This window comes from Meriones unguiculatus, chromosome 16 (assembly GCF_030254825.1).
Source record: "Meriones unguiculatus strain TT.TT164.6M chromosome 16, Bangor_MerUng_6.1, whole genome shotgun sequence".
NCBI classification, from domain to species: Eukaryota; Metazoa; Chordata; class Mammalia; order Rodentia; family Muridae; genus Meriones; species Meriones unguiculatus.
The window spans coordinates 48,468,577-48,487,884 of NC_083363.1; the positions used below are offsets into that span (position 1 = coordinate 48,468,577).

General features: G+C 38.6%; 1 protein-coding gene across 4 annotated transcripts in view; it reads right to left on the minus strand.

The window, feature by feature from the left end:
• The window catches only part of Adgrb3 (adhesion G protein-coupled receptor B3), a 773,277-nt gene that overhangs the window by 57,798 nt on the left and 696,171 nt on the right, over positions 1-19,308 (minus strand). The window lies entirely within an intron of this gene.

Below are 19,308 nucleotides of genomic sequence, written 5' to 3' on the forward strand. Positions count from 1 at the left end.
TAATCATCCTAAATGTGTGGACCATTAGCTGTGCCTTGTCTGAAAATGACCAGCAGCTTCATTTTATGCAGGCTGCTACTAATTTCCCTATTGGTATGACTTCTTTGTGTACCTCTTGTTGTAATACAACCCCTCGTAAGCCAGACCAGCAGCAGGATCAATTTCTTCCTTTGTCAGTCAACCTTGCTCCAGAAATTGAAAAGAGGCAAATGAAGATGTTAGGTTGCTAATTAGAGATTAGCAGTCTTGAAGGTGTTAGAGCTCCCCTCCTCCCTCATCATCACTGGAATATAAAACCAGAGTCTGAAAATGCAGCACTCTAGCACTGCTCAACGGGTGACAGTGTGACCCATATTTCTGGTCCAGCGAGGAGGTTTGATGTCTTGAACTGCCTAATTGATAACTGGTTCCAAGTAATCCTGATTATATAAGATCATTATCTGGCAGGAATCTTTCTGATAAAGAGCAAAATGGCAAACTATTGCCCTCACTTCTAAGTGTCAATACAAATGGCCCTGTAATCGTTGGACAGAAAAACACCTCTCAGGAAAGCTGTCTGTTCCTGAGATTTTAAGAGGAAGTAGAGGCTGAGACCCATAGCCACACTTTGGGCAGAGTGCATGGAATTTTATGAAAGAAGGAGGAGATAGAAAGACCTGGAGGGGACAGGACCTCCAAAATGAGATCAACAGAGCCAAATAAAACTGGGCCCTGGGGGCCCTGCAGAGACTGATACCTCAAAGAAGGACCATGCATGGAGAAGACCTAAAACACCTCCTCAGATTTAGCCCACAGAATCAGTCTCCAAGTGGGTTCCTTAGTAAGGGGAACAGGGGCTGCCTCTGGCATGAACTCAGTGGCTGGCTCTCTGATCACCTCCCCCTGGGGATGCAGCCTTACCAGGCCACAGAGGAAGACAATGCAGCCAGTCCTGATGAGACCTGATAGGCTAGGGCCAGATGGAGAAGGGGGAGGACCTCCCCTATCAGAGGACCAGGGGAGGGGTATGGAAGGAGAAGAGGAATGGAGGGAGAGATTAGGAGAGAAGAGGGATGGAGGGAGGGGGTCATAGTCAGGATACAAAATAAAAAAAATTGAAATAATTAATAAAAAATTAAAAGAAAGAAAAAGAACAGTATCAAACACACATTGTTTTGTTGCCATTCACATTATAGTTGCCAAGTTGTAATAGGATAACTTCCAAATGACAACTGTCACGAAAAAGCAGTTTTCAAGTGAATGCCATTATTTCCTATCAATGCTATTGGTTTCTGAGGCATCATTATTCATGTGTGAAGCATAGGAGTCTTAATTTCTTTTCCCATGCACTCCACACTTTACATCAGCAATCCCTAATGATCAAGTACTCTCTAAGTCTCCTTGGAACTCAGCTTTTCCTACTAATAAGCCTCAAACTCTAATTATCTCAGGCTCATATCTTGATGTTTTTTTAATCACTGTGACCTCCTGACCCACCACAATGACTCTGGACCACAAAACCTTTTCTTTGTACCCTCTCTCAGTCTACTCTTAACTCCATGATGGTGGTGTCCTCCTACATCACAGTTCCAAATTTAAGATCCACTACTCACCCAAGTTCAACATCAAATTTTGTTTTACCTGCCTTGCCAAACACAGCTCTGTTCCTGAACTGTCACAGCTATTGTATTACAAAAGTGCTATTGTATTACAAAAGTCAAAACAAAGTTAATTTAGTAACGTGAACTCTGTTTATACTAAGTTTTGTGATGTAACCTTTATCCACAATTCTTAGGAATACTAAAAACATATTTTCTGAAGGCATCTGAGTGAAATGCATTAAGTCTAGCCAGGCTTGGTGGCGCATGCCTCTAATCCAAGCACTCTGGGAGGCAGAGGCAGGCAGATCACTGTGAGTTCAAGGAGAGCCTGGTGTACAAAGCAAGTCCAGGACAGCCAAGGTTACACAGAGACACCCTGCTCTACTATCTCCCCTCTACCCCCCCTAAAAAAAGAAAAAAAAAAGTATTACTTCTAACAAATCAAAAGCTACAAAAAAATATCCTACAGAAAAAAAAAATCAAAAGTAGATGAAATCAAACTGAGGTTAGATACTTCAGCCCAGAGCTGGATGTTTGGAGTAAGGAAGACACAAAAAGAAGCGAAAGTATAACAATATGTAAATGTCACAGAAGTTCTAAAATCTGTTCAATAGTACTTTTTTAACCAAGTAATAAAGAGATTGAAAAAAAGATAGTATTTAAAGAAATACAATGGAAGAATTCTTCAGAACTCAATACAGTCTTGGGTAGATTAAACCGGAAACACACATACTCACACACACACACACACACACACACACACACACTTCCTTCATGCATGCATTGTTGTGAAGTCTGTTAACATCTAGAATAAGAATAAAATTTAAAAGTGGTCTGAATTAAAAGAATGATTGCTTACAAAAGAATAAGAGTCAGAGTGATATTAATATATTTTTTTTTTTTTTTTTTTTTTTTTTTTGTGAACCACCTAGGATCCACGAAGGCAGTGGGGGAAAGAAAAAAAAACCAAAACGTTCTTATTCTAACAAAAGAGAACTTTGAAGTAAGAATTCTACACCCAGCCAAACTATTATCCAAGTGACAGGCAGAAATATATTTTTAGAATTGAAAGGGACTTTGAAGTTTATTACTTTAAGGTTCTCTCTGAAAGAATTGCTAGACAATATGAACCGCCAATAAGAACTTCAAGTGCAGAGAATGGAAGAAGGGCTAGACAGCCAGCAAGAGCAATAAAGTAGATTGAATCTAAATACAATTTTATTCAATACATTTCATATAATCTTAAAAATACAGGCACATAGATATAAAATTCAAAATAATACCAGCAAGGGTCACAAGACTAGAGACCTAAAGGTTACAAGGGAACAAAGGGAAATAAAAACATACTAAGCCTGTTTTTCCCTTCAGGTATATTAGAGAGACGGAATAGTATATTTAAATACTTAGGATAAACTTGCTAAGTTAAGATAATCATTGTAAATTAGAAATGATGTATTAATTAGTTAGCAAAGAAAAAATAAAACTGAGATATTTCAATAAATTCAATTAATGGTATGGAGAAAGGAAACAAATAGAAATTATGATAAATAGAAAAATATTCCCTAAATAGAAAAAATATAGATAAATAGAAAAATATCAAATATCATAGTAGCTTTAAACTCACAGGCAAAAATGTCAAAAAATCCCCTTTCATATTTGATTTTTAAAGATATCTATATTTGTAATGGTTTTGTGAGGAAGTCCCTAAACCCACCAACACAGGAAGATGGGAATAAAGAGATGGGAGGAGCTTTAACAAGCAAATACTAATATCAGATATCAGATGTGACAGTGATCTCATCAGGAAAACTAGTAAGTGATATGAAAGCAGACTTTTCATGCCCATAAAAGTATCAAAAAGTAGGAAAAGATTTACAAGTAGAACAGTTTAGGAAACCAGTAATGATTGCTTACAATATAATTGAGACACAAGAAGGAAAGCAGATTATAATGAAGGACTTGGGATACCAGTTGTAAGCCACAGACAACTGCAAGGTAGCCTGAGTGGTATGGCAGTGTGAGTCCCTGTGACCATTGGATCCTCACAGTCTCCACCTTCTCGTGGCTGAATGTTGCTCTTATTGTCTTTATGGTGTGCTATCACCATAAAGACATTTCAAGGGAAGAAAACCTACTTCATAAAATGGCTACAACAGTTAAATGACATCATTTAAGGTGGGTGCGATGGTGAAAACCTTTAATCCCAGCACTCAGAAGGCAGAGGCAGGCTGATTTCTGAGTTGACACCAGCCTTGTCTACTGAAGAAGTTTCAGGACAGTCAGGGCTACATAGAGAGTCCCTGTCCCAAACCAACCAACCAACCAAACAACCGACTGACCAACTGACTGACCAACCAACCAACCAACCAAAAAACAAACAAACAAAAAACCCAAATATCATATATGTAGAAAAGTTGATACATAGCAATTATTTCTTTGGGGGGTAGGGTGAATTTTTAATGTTATATCATGAAATGTAGTAAAGCTTAATACATTTTACAAGTATGTATGCTTATTGACAACATATAAAGCCTGACATATTGTAAGCAAATTTACCCATGTAACTACAAATATATCAAAATGTATAACATTGCCTGTTTGCCAGTCTTCCAAAAATAAGCACTATTCTGATTTTTATCAGCAGAAGTTATAATTACACTTATGTACACATTGGTCAACTTTACACTCTCCTTCAGCTCCTGTATCTATATAACAATTTAGCCTACAAATAAATGCATTGAAATACTCCTTTAAGCCAACCAAAGTACCATTTTGTTATTATTTGACCAACTGTGGTCAAATTTCTAGAAAGTTTAAGCTGCGTATCAGTTTCCTTATCAGTTGTTCCTATCTGTTCTTGATGGCGGAAATATTCTTGAAATTAGCTTCCACAGAAATTCCAATTTCCAAAGATACTAAATGGAGTTTTAAAACCATGAAACTCCACATTCTGCTTAAAACTATGATTTTAAAAAAATATGGTCTTTAAATGCTTCTGTATCTTGAAAGTTTTAAAATACTGTAAATCATCTAATGAGAGTTCTCAATGGGTGATTTGTTTCCTCTTAAGTTAGCTTTGATAGTTTGTCTTCCAAAGCACTTATTCATTTCAGTTGTATTTCAATGGGTTAGACTATAATTTTATATAATATTTTCTTACCACTTCAACTATTTTATTTCTAAAGTGGCTTACTCATGCTTTTTTCTTTCTTTCTTGTTACTTACTTATTAAAACAGGATCTCACTTATTTTCATCTTCTGAGTCCTGGAAGTATGGGGCAGGATTGCTTTTTATTAGATTTATTAAAGAAGTCTGTTTTCCAAACCTTAATTATTGCTTAGTTTTACTTTGAAAAATATTATACAGTTCCAGGGGAGAGTTTCTTAGTGTGAAATGTAATTTTTATTGCCTTTTATTTGACAAGGGTTTCAAGAATCTAATAAAAATGCAAACTAACATATTTCCCCCATCTCCAACACTTTAACAAAAGAATGTGCTTATAAAGAAATTAAGCAATGCTATAAATTAAGCTTGTAAATATTTTAAAAATGAAAATAAGCCTTTTAAAAATGAGCCACAAAATTTCCATGAAATAGGGATGTAGGAAAGTTTAATCTTCTAAAGTTAAAAGAAAAACCAGAATATTGAGGTGAAGTGTTTCAGCATAATGTCTGAAACTATAAAAAGTGGCGGCACCTATAGACAGTCTTTACTGGACGTATTGTATTATATAACATTTGAATACATGAATAAAATTATTTAGGTATTTACTTGGTTTAATGGATTAAACTACAGATTTTCTTACCAAACATAATTAAAAGGACAACTATCTTGAGAGTCACACATGTGGGACATGAAAATTGCAATCTTATAATATAGGCAATTACTTGAAAGCTTGAGGAGACATCCTTACTAGTCATCATAATGAGTTTGAAGGTAGTGGGTTTACATTTTTCGGAAGATGGTAGATCTTATAGTCTAAAAATGAATTATGGTAAGAGTAAATAAGATAATGGAAAAAAGGAGCTTTAAACATGGGTACTATATATTTGATGAATGCATTAATAGTTTCATCATCTCAGTAGCTGAGTCTTTATTGGTAAAAAAAAAAAAACATGTCTGAAGACTACTTATTTAGGTATGATGGGAAAACCAACCTATCAGACACCTATTCCATCTTAAACACTGATTTTGTAGCAACAGTGAAATGGAAATGTCTTACTCAGGAGGCAGCGGAGCTCTGGGAAGTGAAATAGATACGTAGGTTAGAAATGAAGAATATGTTCTTTTGGCTACCACATATTAACCTGTACACCAAAGAAGTCTATGCTAATGCTTCATCTAAGTGACTATCGTCTGAGCCATCATTCATTAAAACAGATAAATGTACCTTTTCCAGGAATATTGTTTTGGTTCCATAGATGCCACTAACATTGTCCACTCAGGTTACCCAGATAAAGAACCTAATCACAATGACATAATTTCTTAAAGCCAATATGAACACAAGGTATGTCATTTCGTAAAATTTAGTATAAGCTAATATCGAATGAAGAATCCAAACAAAAGTTTCAGATTAATGTCATATTGCCCAATTCTTATTCCGTAATTTATTCCAAATAAATCTCTTATTCCATAATTACTGTAACATCTTGCACACAGACCATAGTATTATTTATAGGTTTTTGACAATACTTCTCCTAGACCTAAATACTTATCCTGTGCCTTGTATTTCTTCTTTGCAGTAATGGGAGACATTAACAGAGGATATATGATAAGCTCTAATTATTTCTTGTAAACTCTTGGTCTACCATTAAGCAGAGTGTTAAGGGCAAAGGCAAAATAGGTTTTTGAGTTCATAGTCAGCCTAGGCTACCTTGTCCAACTTTGTCTAAAAACGAAACAAAAACAGAACAAAACAAACAAAAATGAGCGAAGGCCCAGAACTATAAGGAAGAAACATAATATCTCCCATCATGTTCTTTGTGAAATTTGAAGGATATTATTTTCTGTATAAGCAAGATCTCTGCCAGAAGACAAACTCTAAGTGCACAAAATTACAAAGAGAGTTGAATATAACACAAAATAATTGGATGAATGAATTGAAGAAGCAGTGTTAATTATGAGCATCTTGTAAACCTTATTTGCTATTTCTTATAATTTCATATTAAAGTAAGGCAGTGCTATTAAGAAAAGTAGATGCCAGATAGGTGCGAACAGATATAAAAGCCTGTTCCATTGATGTAAAAAACGAGCCTCAAAGAAATCATGCTTAAAATTTGAAGACCTTGGAAAGAGTATCACACAAAACAAAAACATCAAATTTTTTGAAATAGGTCTTTGGGGAGTCCAGATAATTGTTACACACTATGTCCTATTGAATTTGGGTTTGGGAAATATGTCTTCTTTAATATGAAATGAAATGAAGGTTACTTACTAAATAAGACCACAATTTAACTAAAAATTAACTAATAATTTAAATTTTTCAAATGTCTTATAAGCTTTAAGATATGTTTAGGGATTGATTTAACCTGAATCATCTGTCTGTAGAGGGAAAAAAATTGTTTGTGGGATATGTGGGTTCATATCCTTGCTCAGATATTACTATAGCCTGTAAGCATTATATGTGATCATTTACATTCAGAGATAATAATGATGCAAATAACAGTTGCTTTCTCATGAGCGCAACAAGGATGATGGGAACAGACCAGCCAAACTAGATAGTGAAAACCCATGAGGCCTTGACCTTACACCGTAGGCAAGTGAAAAAGGCTAGGAGCAGGACAGGTGTTTCCCCGCAGGGAACAGCACACCAAATGGTTATCCACTGTCTAGTGGTAAGTCATGAAAACATACATACAAGTTACGATCAGATACGTATGTGCATGTAATAACAATTGATTTTTAAAAAGAGGCCATGAATTTGAAGAAAAGGGAGAAGAATGTGGGAAGATTTGGAGGAGAAAATGGAAGGGAGAAATGTTGAAACTAAATTACATTCTCAAAAATAAGCACAGAAAAGTTGTTTTCTGCACCAAACACTACACTCTGCTAAAGGAATATAGCAATCAAGTGCCTTCCAATGATATTCTGTTATAGCCATACATCAGTGCCTCACTCAGCCACCGCTAGACACCTCTTCTTGTAGTAGATGAGAACTGACACAGAGAACATCTGGAAATGTGCAGAGTGAGAGACTTTGAAGCACTCAGTCCTAACTGGATGTCTTCCTCAAACACCTCCCTTCAGGACTCAGGGGTCTATGTATAAGAGCAGGCTGAAATACTGCACTATCCAGGAGAGATGGATGACTCCAGGGAAGCAGGATCTTCGAGACACAATAGGACAGATACATGTATGAATTGACAGTGACTGTGGCAGCACACACAAAGCCTTCACAGGTTCAAGCCAGACAGGGTCCCTGTTCTGAGAAGGGGATGTGCACCCCGGCTTCTACTCCTGACCAAGAAGCTGTCTGCAATCGATACCTGCTTGCAAAGGAAAAATTAGTTTTCTCCGGTGGGATCTCACTGGAAATATTACCCACACTTAGGGTAGAACCCATGGCCAGGAGTAACTGTCCAATGCAAAGTGAACTCAGTGGTATTTTTTCCGTAGACATCTTGTTTCATATATTTTGGTTTGTTTTCTTGATTTTGTATGTATGTGTGTCTTTTTGTTTGTTTGTTTGTTTGCTTGTTTTTAAGAGGAAGAAAGAAAGTGCATTGAGTTGGATGAGTGGGAAGGTAGGAAGGATTTGTATTTTTTTGATGTTGCTTTCTGGGCCAGTGACATGGTGCAGGGGGGTAAAGGCAGTTGCTGTAAGACTGACACCCTGAGTTCAATTACTGTAACCTCCATGATAGAAGGAGAGAACTGACTTCCCCGGATTGTCATCTAACCTTCACACTTGTACCATGCCACACACAGAGAACAAATACACGTAATTTCAACTTGTAGTGCTCACCTAAAACAAAATGTAGTAAAATTGATGGGTTACCCAGGCTTTGGAAATGCCTCTTGGATGACTTGTAAAGAAGAAGAGTATTTTTTTGGTCAAGAAGAGATTTACACTGTTTATCATATTTTCTCAAGGGTCCTGTTGGAACATGGAATGAAACTATGGGTTCATTTTTGTTTTGTTTTGTTTTCTTTTCTTTTCTTTTTTTTTTTTAGAAAATGATAAGAAAAGATGCTATGTTTTGGTAGGAAACTGGAAACTAATATTTTTTTCACTTTGGTTGAACACCGTTATCACCAGGGATCTTTAAGGTGTATGAGTATCTTAGTGCCATTGCCTAATGTTGATGCTGCTGTCATGGGAGCCGGGGTCAGCCTCAGCAACAGATAGCTAAAGCTTCCGGCTGATCCTCATTGGCATGCAGGGTTCAGAACCAGCTGTTCAGTCACAGACTGGCTCTTGGCAAGAGAAGCTGCCAAATGTGTGATCTTCCACCGAGTGTCTCACAGCCTCCTCCATTTATTTTATAATGGGAATGAAACTATCTACTATGGATAACTACTGTAATTACCACCACAAACTTTTATGTGGTTGGTAGAATCTCAATAATATTAATAAGGATAGCATGTATATCTTCAATTTTCTTTTTTTTTAATTTCTATTTATTTATTTATTTATTTATTTATTTTCAATGCAGTTTATTCAGGAACCTTGAACAATCATCTGACCCTGGGTAAAGCCAGCCCACAGCTTAAATAGCCTCTGGGTAGCCAACCTCAGCATGTCACGTGGGCAATGCAGATAGGTCCACATACATGGAAGCAAGCCAGATCCTCAGCCTTAGCCAAATGTGGAGTTGTTTGTGACAGAGAGCACTCACCATCGGGAAGGTGGAAGGCAGAAACCAGCTCCATCTTTCAGGCGCAGCATTATGCAGCTCTCTACAGTTCCCCCTTTTTGTTTTGGACGCATCAGGCAAGAGTAGAGGTCTGATCTCTGATATTAGAAATAAATTGGGACTTTGTACTGATGTTCATTTAGGTGTCATCCACCCAAAGAGCATCAGACCCGTCCGATACCTTTTTCTCAGAGGCGGGACCTGGGGCATCAACCCGCATGCAATCAGACATGCTCTTCTCTGGGTCCAATTTTCTTATAGTACCTTGACTGAACTCAATTCTTAAAGTTACTCTAGAAAGAATAAAACAGAAATGAAACATTTGTTTTTACTTTGTACTTTCATTTAGAATGCCATTTGAATGGACAGACTTCCTTACAGATCCTGCTAGGAAAGCATAAGTGAATGACTAATATTCAGAAGAATTTCGTAACAATGAAAGCTATGGCAAAGAAGCCAAATTACAGTAATCTTGCCCTGGGTGGCATGCAGGAAAGAACACAGACTACCAGCTGACTTTGCTTTGGCACACTCAGAGCATGTGGGGAGAAAACCCTGTTGCTAGCCAGCCAACCAAATGCATTATGCTACAGACTACCATCGAGTGTAATCTGGAATCATGAGTGTGTCGATTAGTGAAGAGAAACTGTTTCCTAAGAAACAATCTGAACCCCGAGGTTGGTTGCTTCTCTTTGTGACTACCTTCCCCACTCCCCATTATGAACATCTGAGCCAGCCAGATTCAGATATTTCAAGTCAAATGTGGCTAAAAATGGACATCATTTTCCTTCTTAAACCAGTCCCTGGTGCTGTAATTGGTAGCAATGAAAGAACCTTACTATCGATAACACAATGTTATTCTTGTAATGCTTCCGCATTTAATCAATTATCAGTTCCTATCCAGTTAAGAGTTACACATCAAATCCATTCTCTCTTCAATCCCACAATCCTAACTGAGGCTGTCTCCCAGTCTTTCAGGGAAAATCAATGAAAGAGGAACATCTGTGCCAAGAACTCCCCTCGGTACTCCCAGCCCCGTGGCTGGATCTCAGTCAGCAGGAGTGACATGAAAGTTTCTAAACTGGGCATGCCTTGGTGAGATTCCCTGCATTCTGCTCTCAACCAATTCATCAAAGAATGGCCATAGGATATATCTGGCATTCACTAAGTACTTAATAACTATAATCTCTGGTTGTCAGATTTTTACTATTAATGGGAGGGGAGAAGGGCATTGGATTTCTACAGTGGAAATACTAAATGTGTTTAAATGTTAAGGGAAGAATCAGAGAGAAGCTTGTAAATCAGGAGAGAGGAGTAATAGCATCAAGTTCTGTAATAATCTGGTAACACAGAAAATAGAGTGTGAAGCACAGAAGGATCAGTCCCTGGTAAAGGAGAGCCTGGGACAGATGAAAGGCAATGAATGAAGGATGGGTGTGGATACAGGTGAATTAGCATCCTTCATGGCTAAAAGGTGAGATCATCTCAATTTGTGATGGCTTACACATTTTGTTTTCTTCAAGTATGAATAGGATGTGAGAGCTAAGGGAGAGAAGAGGTTTGAATACATGTGAACAGATTGGAAATTCTTTTGCAGAAGATTGGAGGAGGGAGCAGAGAGGAGAGGAGAGGGGAGGGAGAGAAAGAGAGAGAGAGAACTTGGAAGTTGTGTGACGCATCTTGAGCTTGGTGAATATGTTTGTAGTAGCTCTTTACCATTGAATAAATGACTCATGGTATTAAGCCACATACTCTGGTCCTCTCTGCACAGGTATTGATTTGTTCTCCTGTCTGGAAGTTTACTTCCTTGTTTACGTATTCATTTTATGTTTTTGAGACAGGGCCTCACTCTACAACCTAGGGTATTCTGGAATTTACTATGTAGACCAGGCTGGTCTCAAACGAAAAGAAATCTGCCTGCTTCTGCTTTCTGAGTGAGGGGATTAAGGGCGTATGCTACCATGCCTGATAATTTTTCTCTTTTCAATGAGCCATCACAATGCACAAATCTAATGTACCACAAAAGATATAAATCTGCTCTCTGATGCCCTTCAGGCTATCAACAGAAACCACTACAAATTTTAGCCCACTGGGAGTTTAGGGAAATACTGAATTCAGCTGCAGAAAAGCTCTTGTTCTGAAGGAAAATGTAAGAGGTACCTCAAGCTGTTGGCTATGTTTTAATGACCAACATATTTGTAAATTTGTTGCTCTACAAGGCTGGGTTCTCAGTTTTTAGCACATGGAAAAATGGCTATGATTAGGGTTCTGTTAATCTAGGTTAGAACAAAATAATATCACCAGGACAAACCATCTATAGCAGCATAAATTTTTATTTTGTTTTGAGACAGGGTCTCATTATGTAGACCTGGCTGTCCTGGAACTCACTATGTTGACCAGGCTGGCCTCAAACTCACAGAGATCCATATGTCTCTGCCCCCAAGTTCTGGGATTAAAGCCACTATACCCAGTTTAGCAGCACTATTTTTCCAAGTAAGAGCTATAGACATCTTTGAAAAGATACCTATTTAGTGGAAAGACTAGCTCATGCCAGAAACACCCTAGATATTCTTCTTACTGTGTTGTGAGAGGTTTTTTTGTTAAGAAATTCAGAGTTGAGGGAGGGAGGGCAAGGAGTGGGCTACAGCTGGGATACAAAGTTAATAAACTGTAACTAATATTAAAAAATAAAAATTTAATTAAAAAAGAAATTTAGAGTCAAGGTACATATTCCATACCCAATCTCAGAAAATCTTAAATTAAATAGGTAATATATGATTTACTCAAGAATATGAATGCATAAAAGGTATGTAATTATGAAAGCACCTGCTAGCAATTATGACACTTGTGTGTTCAGCTCAGATAAGTGAGGTTAGGAGAACAAAGACACTTCTAATTTTAAGTTTATATTACTGGAGATATGTTACATTAAACTAGATCATTCACATTACTCAATTATTTTTTAAATCAATACAGAACACACCAAAATTTTATCACTACAACTGACTTGTCAATCTGGAGCGTAAGGGGATTAGTAAAAAGTTGATTGAGAAGAAAAGAGCCAAGCATCATTTTATATTATTTTTCAGAACATGAGAAACGGACAGGTTACCATCCAATCACTTCTCACTTGTTGAGGGATGATGACAGTGGCATCACACGTGTGGCTTGAAACAAAGCTTTCCTAGTTAATCCCCTTTGGCTCCAGGGTGGGCTGTGCATTAAGCCATTTCCTCTGATCACTTCTGAAAGTAATTTGAAGCCAGAACAGGGGAAAAGTGTCAATAAGAGAAGAGAATCCAAATCCAAAAGACCATTTGGTCAAAAATAGATCTTAGAAAATATTTTAAGTATAGTCCTTTATTTTTATAACACAGCTTTAAATGATACCGTTTAAAGCTGTGTGGATGAGTTGAGAAACTCCCTCCACTTTTAGTCTCCAGCATAAAAGTAGTGTAGAAGAAAGCTTTCTGAGCCTCAGTTGAAGGGAAGAGGGAGGAGAGGGGTGGAGAGAAAGGGGAAATGTGTTCCCAGTCTTCTTTGGAGAGCTGTAATTTCATTCTCTTCATTTGAAGTGGGTGAGCACTGTTCTTCTCACCCCACCTACAACCTCGCCTGATTCTCTTCTTTTCCAAACATTTCTGCTTTCAGAGGAGAGGCGTGGTCAGAGCCTGCTGTAGAGCAGGGAAGACAGAAGAAAAAGGACCTGTCCTCCTACCGCAGCGCTTCAACTGCAGAATCCAGCAGGAAAGAGTGCATAGCTGTTGTGTCTACCTATCCCAAGGAACCCATTGAAAGCAAGCTGATAGTACTTAAAGAATGTGTCTCATCTATTTCACTCCATCTAATGTAAATACACTGAGTATATATTTCCTTTTTTTTTCTTTATTACTTATTACAGTCTATTCACTTTGTATCCTGGCTGTAGCACCCTCCCAGTCCCTTCCATCCTCCCTCTTCTCCTCCTGTGTTCCTCCCCTAGTCCCCTGATAGGAGACGACCTCCTCCCCTTCTATATGACCCCAGCCTATCAGGTCTCATCAGGAGTAGCTGTATTGCCTTCCTCTGTGGCCTGGAAAGGCTGCACCCTCCAGGGGGAGGTGATCAAAGAGCCAGCCACTGAGTCCACATTAGAGACAGCTCTTGCTCCCCTTACTAGGCACCCACATGGAGACTGAGCTGCCTATGGGCTACATCTGAACAGGGATTCTAGGTCCTCTCCATAAATGGTCCTTGCTTGGAGCGTCTGTCTCTGCAGGATCCCCTGCGCCCCCTGGGCCCAGATATTTTGGCTTTGTTGGTCTTCTTGTGGAGCTCCTTTCTCCTCCAGATCTTTCTATGTCCTCCTTCTTCCATAAGATTCCTTGCACTCTGCCGAAGTCTTGGCTATGAGTCTTAGCATTTGCTTTGATACCCTGCTGGGTAGATTCTTTCAGAGGTCCTCTGTGATAGGCTCCTGACCTATTCCTTGTCTTCTCCAGCTTCCTATGTCTATACTGTTTGCCATTCTGAATGAGTATTAAACATCACATTTCTATGAGAAATTAGATTATGATTCACATTCAGCTCTCAATTACAACCTTTCAATGCATGAAGCACCCCCTTTTAGTGAAAGAAACACTCTACTTTCAGAGAAAGATGTATTTCCCCAGATGCCTTGGGTGACATTTGATGCATGACTATAGCAAATACTGATTGTATCACAGAATCCCACACTTATTGTTTTCCCTTTCCACACAGACATAAAATTGTTTCTTTCATGTCATCCCATTTTCACTTGGAAATTCTTTTTATTTTATTTTTATTCTTTAAATTTTATTTATTATTTATTACAATTATTCACTTTGTATCCCAGCTGTAGCCCCCTCCCTAATCTCCTCCCATTCTTACCATCTCTGCCTCTTCTCCACCTAGTTCCCTCACCTGGTCCACTGATAGGGGAGTCCTCCTCCTCTTCTACCTGAACCTGTCCTATCAGGTCTCATCAGGGCTGGCTGCACTGTCTTCCTCTTGGGAATTCTTATTTTCATTATTATTTCATTGATTACAGCTTCTAAAAAGAAAGGATGTCTGTTTCCTCTTTGTGTCCAGTGTAGTATTTGACACATGGGTAATATACAGTAAATTGACTCTGCTGTCAACAACTTCAAAGAGGATTCTGGTCTGAACATATGTGCTGTTGCCTCCAGGTGATTGAAAGGTGTTCTATTACAACTTCTGTTGTGGAGAGCACTGTTTTCCCATAATATTTGTTCTCTCTTTGTTCTCATGGATAGGATCTTAAAAGCACATGGTGCCCTGTTATGAAACTGAATTTTCCATCCTTTATTTAGGTTAAGGCCATAGGATTAGAGTCCTGAACTGGGAGATAAATGGGAGAGTATGGGAGACTGCACAGCATTTCATTCACACATTTTCCACTGTGTTGTTATATTGAATGTATCTGTCCTGGATCCAGAATGAAAATCAGGAGGAATTCATTCATTCCTGATCATCATAGAGCTACTTGTGTTTATGTAAGAGAAGCAGACAACTGCTATTTTATACAATGCCATTCCTAGCCTATAACTCAAGAGTAAATCTAAATGGTATACTTGGGATCAATAAACACAAAGCAAACATTTATTATCTTGTCCAGAATTAATAACATTCTGCTTACAATGCTTGAGTAAATGTAATATATGAATCAACTCAAAATAGTGGAATCATTTGTGACATTCAGAAACTAAGCCAAATATTGATATTTCATTTAATAAACTCGGAGCTATTTCTTCCTCATTTCCACAAAATTTCCCTTCAGTTCCCCAACCAATTAATGATATTTATGAACTGAGGCAGTTTTGCAGGATAGTTTAATACATGGAATCTCATCTGATTCCTATGTTCCATAGGACACCATTCCTATGACTAAATTTACGGCTGAATAAAATAGTTGTACTAAAACTGAGAAATGTTGTAAATCTCACAACATCATTAGAGGCATGACTTAAACTCACATTTGTATTTTGGTCCCATCTCTCCTTTGCTTTCTTGTACAAGTGTGGTCACAGTGAGTGTCCATGTGGTAGGCTTTACTATCATCTAATATTATTAGACTAGAGCAGACTGTAGCTATCTAAAGCTTCTAATAAAGATGTCAGTCTTGCTCCTCTCTGCCTTCCTGAAATATGCATTTCAAAATAAATGTATGGATCTGAAAAATATTATATTTTTAGAGTTAGCCCAGACCCAGAATAACAAAGACCTCATGATGTCTCAGCTTCAAATCCTTAGGTTTGAGTATATCATCCAAAGTAACAGCAGAAGAAGTGGAAAGAAGTTATGGGGAAAGAGGACTAGAGGGAACTCTAGAGATAGGGTAAGCAGGACACAGGAGGCATAAATAAGGGAAAGGGGAAATAAGGCTTTAGCAGCGGCAGGGGAGGGAAAGCAACACAGAAAGACAGACGGAAAAAAGACAGAGAGATAAATAAGACTGAGAATCATGGTAAAAATTGTAGGGACACTTTATTTTATAAGCTTAATTAGATATATACTATATGTGTGTTTATATACATATATATATGTAATCTAAATGGAATGACACCACACTGGGTGATAACGCTTTTCTCAGGAGTCACAGGCTATCTAACAAATATCTCAGCATTAAGCAACAGAAAACGACTTCCTGGATGGCAGAAAGATGAGTACAAGAGATTTGGCAGACAATATATGGCTGCTACCATTGCCTTATTCGTCCCCCAGAACTTGAAGGGAATATTCTATTGCTGAAGACACAATATACCTAAGACACAAGACTTGGAGGGATTGAGCTGTTACTCACTTGGAAGACTCTTTTCTGAGGATTAGCTCTCACAGTTTTGGGAGGTGCTATGCAGGGTGCCAAGGGAGAAAAGTAATCAATAGTCTTACTTAGCTGTAAAGCCTCTGAACCACAATAAAGACTGATCTGGAAAGATATCCCTAGCTGGTACAACAGTAGCACTTATGTCTTGGGGGTTTACCAGTAGCTGCCTAATTGGATGTAAGGCTCACTCAAAATAAGGGAACTTAGGCCTGATACCATAAACCTAGTCAATTACCAATATTTGGAGAGGTCATAGGTCCTGGAATGCCTGACTAATACTGACATTTTCTTAAACTAATATCGATTCTAAGTGTATTACAAATACCCATCCTTATATCCACAGATAAACGTAGCTACCATTCTTCATCAAAGAATGTTCTTTTGCAGTAAATGGAGGCTACTACGAAGAACCACCGCTGATTCATCAACAGCACAACCCCTATACCTAAGTGGAGAAGAATTTTAATCCAGAAACATGGCTACTCTGGCAAGGGATTGATCACACCTAAAGACCTTCTAGGTCTATTGATCTGGCTGCAATGCAGGCACACTCTTAATCCCAACAATGACAATAAGATTGGTGTATAATCTTAGAAGGAAGCAGGCTTGAAAGTGAAGTCTAACTGAGGGGCAGACAAAGTGTCAATTCAGAGAAAGATTTGACAGGATGAGTCAGAAATAGGATACATTCAACTCTCACAAGAGCAGACAGAAGGGAGGGGCCACTGAAGAGCAATGCAGGAAGAGAAGAAGGAGTTGCGGTTTGGGCAGTTCAGTGGAATGAAGTCGACTCCATGCATTTCCATTCAGTTTGTACAGTCAGTTTACTTCAGTTCATGGAATTCAGTAGCAGCTTTCCCAAGCAGAACAATTCAGTCAGAATCTGAGGCAACTGATTTGAATCAGTCAGCTTGGACAGGAGTCTGAGCAGGAACAGCTGACTTGAACCAGCCAGCGAGAGTTTAAAAAGATCTAGAAAGGGTGAGCTAATTCCTCAGTAAGTCTCCGAGGTGAAAACATTCTAGGCCTAGGTTAGTCTTTGGAGGCTGCAAGCTGAAGCCTTTAAGGTCCAGGCTTGCAGGAGATTAGACTGTATGGAGGGCTGCTACACTTATGAAATCTGAATATTATGGTTCCCTAAACAAAACCTGAATAATGACAACACAAGCCAATTATGACTACTACAGGCCAATGCGGGTAGGGGAGGTCCATGAGACCTCATCGCTAGATGAAGAACTAAGTAGCTAATGGCTGCTGTGATCATTTTTTTCCAGAGACAAGCCTAATGATAGGTTATCCAACCACAAGTAGGTAGCCTTCGACACGTATACACATAAGCAACACTAAATGGATTCAGCAGTGTGTACATGTGTATGTGTGTATGTGCAGTAAGTACAGAAGAGGTCAGGGATCTTGGAGTGAGCTGGGAGTTGGGAGAGGAAGAGTTTGAGGCACAAAAGGGAATGGTGTAAATACCATAAATGCAGTATATTCATTATGAAGTTCTTAAAAACTAAAATAATTAAAATTTTGAAAAGATGTTGATCTCAGCATTCTGCAGTTGCCTGTGGTACTTTGTGTAGAGATAAGGCTTCCTGGGCTTTCCAAATCCGTGTTAACATGTTTAATGTTATTGTTCTTACTTAGCTCATGTCCTTATTTATTTGGTAGCCATGGTGGTGAGACTTTGTGGGTGTCTTAAAAACATACATAGAAGTAGCATAATACAGACTGAGCAAGTTTTCCTTAGAAATGTGTTTATTTATAAATACATTTGTTATATGAATATATGTATGTAACAATAGTAAATAAAAAGAGACCATGGATTTGAAAAAGAGAGGTCATATGGAAAGATTCAAAGGGAGAAAAGAAGAGGAGGAAGTGATATAAATATACAAAAAATATACCCATCAGGGTATTGAAAGATGCTGACTCATAGCCAAACTTTGGGCAGAGTGCAGGGAAACTTACAAAAGAAAGGGGGGATAGAAAGACCTCCTGGAGCAAAAAGGAGTTCCACAAGGAGACTAACAGAGCCAAAAATAACCTGGGCCCAGGGAGGCCTGCAGAGACTCCAGCCAAGGACCATGCAGGGAGAGGACCTAGATCCCTTGCTCAGAGAAAGCCCATAGGCTGCTCTGTTTCCAAATGGGTTTCCTAGTAAGGGGATCAGGGACTGTCTCTGACAGCAACTCAGTGGCTGGCTCTTTGATCACCTCCCCCTGTAGGGTGCAGTCTTACCAGGCCACAGAGGAAGATAATGCAGCCAGCTCTGGTGAGACCTGATAGGCTAGAGTCAGATAGAAGGGGAGGAGAACCTCCTCTACCAGTGGATGAGGGGAAGGGCATAGGAGGAGAAGAGGGAGAGAGGATGGGATTGGGAAGAGGTGGCTACAGGTCGGATACAAAGTGAATAAATTGTAACAATTAATTAATTAATTAAAAAATTAAAAATATAAATTTTCAGAAAAGCTCCTGTATATTAATATCCTCTAAGTTGAAACATTCTATTCTAGAGTGAAGCTCTTTAAAACTCAGGATGTTCAAAAGAAAGGCTTTTAAGAGTCAGAAAGCAAACAACTCAGAAGCATCGAGAGGTCTTTGAAACTCACCATATGCACTAAATTCTTCCATCCCCGAGCTCATATAAAGACACTGACAGACACTCTTGGATCATATGTGCTGCTTGTAAGAGGCAGAAATCTGACGAGTTGCCTGGAAGAGATACTCTCCAACATGTAGAGCTGTCTACAGGCTGCGCAGAGTGTTCTGTCCTTCCTGCTTTAGTTAGCTGTGCCCCCAGGGCTGGGTGGGCTTTCTCTGATGCACCTGGACTTATTTAGTTTCTCTTCGGTAAGTAACCCCCCACTTGTACTTCCCTATGTGAACTCCAACCAGTGCACTAGTTTACCGGGTTAGAATTTTATAATAACGTCATGTCGTCATTGATTCCCTGTTTGGAGTGAGTAGACCTTTGTTCACGTACTCCCAGGAATAGTGTCATCCAACATGAAACTTCTAAGC